Genomic DNA, 6,438 nt, shown 5'->3' with positions numbered 1-6,438 from the left:
GCAGCCAAGGCACCTCCAATTTAACTACACTTCCATCACTGCCAGCATAAAAGTCGTTAATACCGACTCGCTATCACACAGCCGGAAGCAGACTGTATATACCAGCGCAACTCCAACAAGAGCCGATAAATCAGACTCGATATAACAGCTGATAGCAGACTGTGTATATATTAGCACACCTATTAAACCAAGCTGTCCAAGTTACAAAAGAGATGCATTGTACTTGAATAAATCTATTGTCATATCATAGTATGCCTCACCATACTAGCCCAGTTTCAACTGCTTCTCATATGCAAAAACTGTTTATATAAGCGAGCAGAAGCAAACACAACATATGATTGGTGGTTACAAGTAGTGGAAATTTGTAGGTCAAAACGGCAGTTACTTTTAAAAAGAAAACACACGCTATTTACAAGTAAATACATAATATAAAAATTGTGCTACATTTTGTAATACATTAATTAATATGGGAAAAGAGTTAATAATAAAACAAAGAACATTCTTTCTTGAAGTTCAGAAGATTTTCTGCTTCTAAGTCCAAGGTAGTGGGTGCCTAAAATAAGGTATAATTCCTAAAGCGGGCGCATTTTACATTAGATTGCATTTATGCTATTCTTCGTTAGCCGTTGGAATACGTCATAATTTGAATTTTTAGTTAGATAAATAAACCCTGATTGACTCGCTAGTGTAGTTTCAGCTTTTGCTCCTGTCCTTTCTTATGCCCTTCTCAGTGCCACCAACATTTAATGAGGAGTTGTCCTTTCTCTTTAGTGGTGGAAAGTCTTTTTCATAAATTTTACGCAAATTTACTCCACCTGTCAAGTATTCAAGAGAAAAGAACTCCCAAAATTATTGCAGTGAAATAAGCTTAAAGATGAACCTATACAAAACATGATTAGATTTGGTCAGAAAGTTTCAGTATTTTTCAATCCTTTGCAATTATTTTTTATGTTTGAGGTAGTTTGACTGATAGGATGTTTTAAAATTAAACTTGACAAAACTTTATTGTGGTTAATACACTTTTTTTATTTCTAATATTTGTCATATTTTTCTTCTGAGCAATGTAACCGTTCAATTTGAAGTCAAATTTTTTTATTTTGACTTGCAACAAAATTCACATTACAGTTATTTGGTATCCAAAGATTCACTCTGTTGTGTTGTAGGTGCCAAGTATGTGGAAATGCGATTACAAGCTAGTAAAAGCTCAAAAACGAAAAGCCGCCACAGATTGAAATCTGTTTATTTATCTGACGTAGTCATTACAGTTTGGTTATCGTCTTGTTTCACTTGATGTTCTCACGTGAATTGAAAGGCCAATAAAAAGCTCGATATAAAACTTATCGTAGCACTAGTTTACGACAGACACTTCGGGTTTTACCAAAGACCCCGTATCAAATATAGATGCTCGCTACTTTACAGTTTTGTTTCGGCACTATCTAATCGTCAAGTCCTAATCTGATCATGCGACCCTCTACTTTGCAAATAAGTTTTGCAGCACTTTTCGATTATCACAGGTGACCAACAGGCTCGTCATGATTATCAAACAATGAAATGTACTCTTTCGAGCTAAGGTTAAAAAGTTTAACGAATTTTTACGGTAAGTTACAAGATATCAGTGCTAATAGTGACAGCATTACAATGGCGATAAAAAAGATGCGTAAAAACACTAGACATGGTTTTATTGAACGCGTGAGGTATATTTGTGAAAACATTTCAACGAATGAGGTTGCATGAAAGTGTAAACAGAAGCCATCTACCACAGCTACGTCACATTTGCGCCATTTTGGAAAGCGAATCCAAACTACGGCGGTCTCATGTGGCTGCAATTAACTGTTCGTTTTTTAGCTTTTAAGAGCTTGTAATCACATTCCCATATATTTTGCACCTACAACAAAACAAAGTAAGACATGGTGAATTTTATGATACCAAATAACTGCAATGTGAATTTTGTTGCAAGTCAACCATTAAAACACCCTTTCAGTCATATCACATCAAACATTAAAAACAACAGCAAATGATAAAAAATATTAATACTTTTTGCTGAAATCTGTTAAAAATTTGTATAAGTTTGTCTTTAGCCAGTATTAATGAGTTTTTATGATATAATTCAGGAAACCATCAGAGATTTAGAAAAGCGTAATGGATCAGCCCATCACAAGTTCAAAACAATATACATTTTAACTGCTAAAGATAAATATGTTACTTTCTACAGTAAGTGTTTTAGAAACAAGTAAATGCAGTTATAATAAACACTTTGATCACGATATATTATCATGGTCTTACTTGCTTAAAATGACAATAATAATAAAATAATAATATTAAACATAATAATCAATAATAAATAATAATAAGAAACCAATAATAAAATTATTTATTTTATTATTAATTTTAATAATAAAATTAATAATATAATTCATATATATATATAAGTTATTCATTACTCTGATAAAACTACACTAAACGCGGTAAGAGAAAAGATTGAACTGTACCAGAGTTGTACTTAGCTGTTTGGGTCCACAGTCAAACACGCTATCATCTACCTCCCACGATTCTGCATTGCAGAATAACTATGCGCATAGCTATTACACATAGTTATCTCATCGTTCATAGAACCGCCAGTATAAAAAAAATAAATCAATGAAAAATAGAATATTGAAAGCTGCAGTGATCTTTCACAGCCACAGCTCTAGTGACATCAACTCCCTACTATGTGTTCATGTGTTAACTCCAACGCAGTCTAGAGATGGACAAATTTGTTGTGTTTCTATGTTTTGATGATATAGATCATTTTGATATTTAAAAATATCATTTCGAGTCGTTGTTTGTTTAAAAATATAGTTGTAGTCAATTTTTCATCTAACTGGACTAAAATATGCTACAAAATATCATGAACTGTAATTGTCACGACACAACTACAAAAGGAATTCATGAACTATACAGTTGCCAAGCTCATTTACATAATTGCTAGTTGAAGGTTTTAGAGGTTCAATGTAGCCTGGGCATGGCTCTCGAGGGGGATTGGGAGAGAGAATCTCTCTCTCCCAATCCCCACGAGAGCCATGCCCAGGCTAGGTTCAATGCATCATGATTGAGGCTGTTTGAAGTTTATATTTTTTGAATTAAAATTATTTAATTTTACAGTTAAATTATTAATTATTACAAACTATTATGAATAGCAAAGGTAAAAGTCACTATAAGTATCTCAAACAAACCAGAGACCACTCGCAGCGGTTCATGTGCTGAATTAATATTACGAGTTCGAATCCCATCCCATGCAATCTTTTTTCAACCTCCAACCAAGGCTTCTGATAGACAAACGGACACAGCTCTTATTATAGTAAAGATTAGTAGCCTGAGAGTCTAGTCCCCTGTGAGAGATTATCAGGTGTAATAACTATACGTACAATTATTCTGTATTGCCAAAAGACTGTCAAACAGTGCAGTTGTTAGAGTGTTGGTGTGATGTGTTGAAAGCCAGAGTTTCAAATCCTATACGGCACAAACATTTTCCCTATTTCTAACCTTGGCTTTAGACTGACAGATTATATTGTAGCAATGAGTTTTATTCATTGAAGAAACATGCAAAGAATTTAATCAACAAATTGTCACATGTAAAATCTGTTTTTTTGTAGTTTTCTGTACTTTTAAGCATTGAATTACATTAAAAAAGGTGTTTAAAACATAGAAAAATAGTTCTACCTGTTCTCCATTCTATTTCTGTGTAAGTTGTGTTCTCTCAAATTTGTTTCTCTATGAGTTCATTTGCTTCAAGTAAGTTGTTATAAATAATACTTCATTGCTAATAGTTGTGCCTACATCAAAACTCTGGACATTAGTATTTAAATGTGATAAAACTTATAACAAGCAGACACTAAATTATAAATTATTATGACTTTTATTGTATTTAATAACAGTATATAAAATATAAATTATTATAAAGTTGAGTATTTCACTAATTCTAGCAACATTTTAGGTGTATTTAAACTATTTAATAAAAAAAATGACAAGTAAGACATAACGTCAATTCAAAAATTATTTGGTGAACTAAAGCACGCGTGCTTGGTTAGACCAAGTGTCAATATGTAAGACAGTTATCTGCAAGTTCATGCAACATCTGGTTAATTTAACCAGTACATATTTCAACACTTTCTATAATGTTAGTTGTAAAGTGGAATATACCTAAATGTATATTTAATAAGAGCCACTCAAATAATAACAATAATAATACTATTAATAATAGTAATAACTAATAATAATATTATTATTAATATTATCGATATTATTGTTATTATAAGGTTATTTTAAGGTCAATATAAGGTTATTGAAGTTAAAAGACTAGTCCTGATACTAATAAACGAAGAAACCAAACAATATCAGGTCATAGACATAGCAATACATGGAGACACAAGGGTAATAAAGAAGGAAAATGAGAAGATTAGTGAATACAAAGAGCTTGGGTTCGAGATAAACAGACTGTGGAAGGTAAAGACAGAAGTGATACCAATAGTAATTAGTGCACTCGGAACAATATCAATGAGGCATATAGCATACCTTGCCGAGGTGGGAGTAAACATGTCTTTTGAGACTATACAGAAGACAGCCATCTTAGGAACAGCTCACATATTGAGGAAGGTCCATTTTAGTGGAATTAAGAAAGATGCTGGATCCTTTGGCCTTTTGTTAAAGCCCGGACTCAAAACGAACTAAAACCAGTCACCTACCACCACACGACTGTGATGAAAAACTATAACATTAATAATAATATGCTTGGTTTAAAGTCACAGCTTGACTTTGATATCGAAACCTAAATTTGGCCTTATCAAACAGAAATTCGTGACCCGATGTATAATCATATTTTCTTTGCTGGCAGTAAGAAGCAAGTGCTTCTGTGAATTCTACCTGTCACTTTCTAAAAGGTAATAAATTCTGTTTATATACAACTGAGCTGCGGTCCCGCTTTCATGAGTCATTCATAAGTCATGGCAAAAAGGTTGCAGTTTAACATCAACTGTGGAGATTTTGTAAAATCTTGCACAAGCATTAAACGAACTACAGACGTTGGAAGAACAATGTTAGGTAAAATAATTTAATTTATTACATTTTTTACTGTTAAAAATATAAGCAAATCTGATTTTAAAAACACAAAGCTAAAACATAAGTAACATTAAACATTGTCAAAGACATTCTAAAAAGTTACATTATAAGTACAACAAATACATAATATAAATTGAAACATAATGATCTTGAACTATTGAAAAACCTTTTACAATACAACTTGTAATAACACTGAAACCAATGAAATAGTTATAAAAAAAGCCACCACAAAAAGCTTCATGATGTTACTTATAATATAATAAAGTGTCTACTTTACGCCTACACAAAGTGAACACTGTTGGTATTTAGTCCATTCCAAAATCTTTCAGCTCTGAACTTTTATGAAAATGATACATTATGCAGTACCCATTATATAGTACCCATTATATAGTACCCATTATATAGTATCCATTTTAGAGTACCTATTATATAGTACCCATTATCGTATTGATATATCATATATACTATATGATAGATCATATACTATATATGATACATGACATATGATATTGGTGTGATTTACAATATATGATACATGATATATGTCATATAGGATATATTATGAGAATATATGACATAAGGTATATCTTATATCATATTTTATATTTTATTATACTTATATAATATATTTTCATACATTCTCATCATATGATATACGAGGGGCGATCGTAAAGTTCCAGGAATTGTCTCAGTACACAAAAACCGTTAATCGTAATTACTTAATTTAAACTGTCCCCTTCAAAGTAATCGCCTGAGCTTGCTATGCACTTGTTCCATCTGTGTTTCCACTGATCCATGCAATGCTGGAAATCAAAACTTTGGCTATGGGGAAATCCCGTGCTGCTTAGCAACATGGAACAATCAAAACAACTGCACATGGTCTTATATTTGACTAGGAAAACGATTCCGGGAACTTTATGATCACCCCTCGTATATAGTATATATACTATATATGTCATATGATGAGAATATATGAAAACATATAAAATATGTGGTACAACAAGCAACAGTTCTTTATTACTCATTGTCTGTCAGTGATTATTACCAGAGAGTATCTGAACAGACAGAACAAAGTGCTAAATGACTGGTTTTTTGCAGTAGAAAGAATAAAACTATCACAGCTGTAAACCAAGATATGAACTGCAATGAAGACCAAAGAAATTCATGCATTAGAAGGCAAAATGTTCTTAACTGGTTTTCACTGCAACTAACTATTGACTAGTCAACCCTTTCCTCTGAAAGATAGTGTTAGTGTTTACATAAAGTAATTTGCAAAATATCCGGTATCTACATTTGTGGACTGGTAGTGAAAGTTTGACCAGCTAATTAAAAATACGTTATGTG

Source organism: Watersipora subatra, chromosome 5 (assembly GCF_963576615.1).
Source record: "Watersipora subatra chromosome 5, tzWatSuba1.1, whole genome shotgun sequence".
Classification (NCBI taxonomy): Eukaryota; Metazoa; Bryozoa; class Gymnolaemata; order Cheilostomatida; family Watersiporidae; genus Watersipora; species Watersipora subatra.
This window is presented reverse-complemented; position numbering follows the sequence as displayed.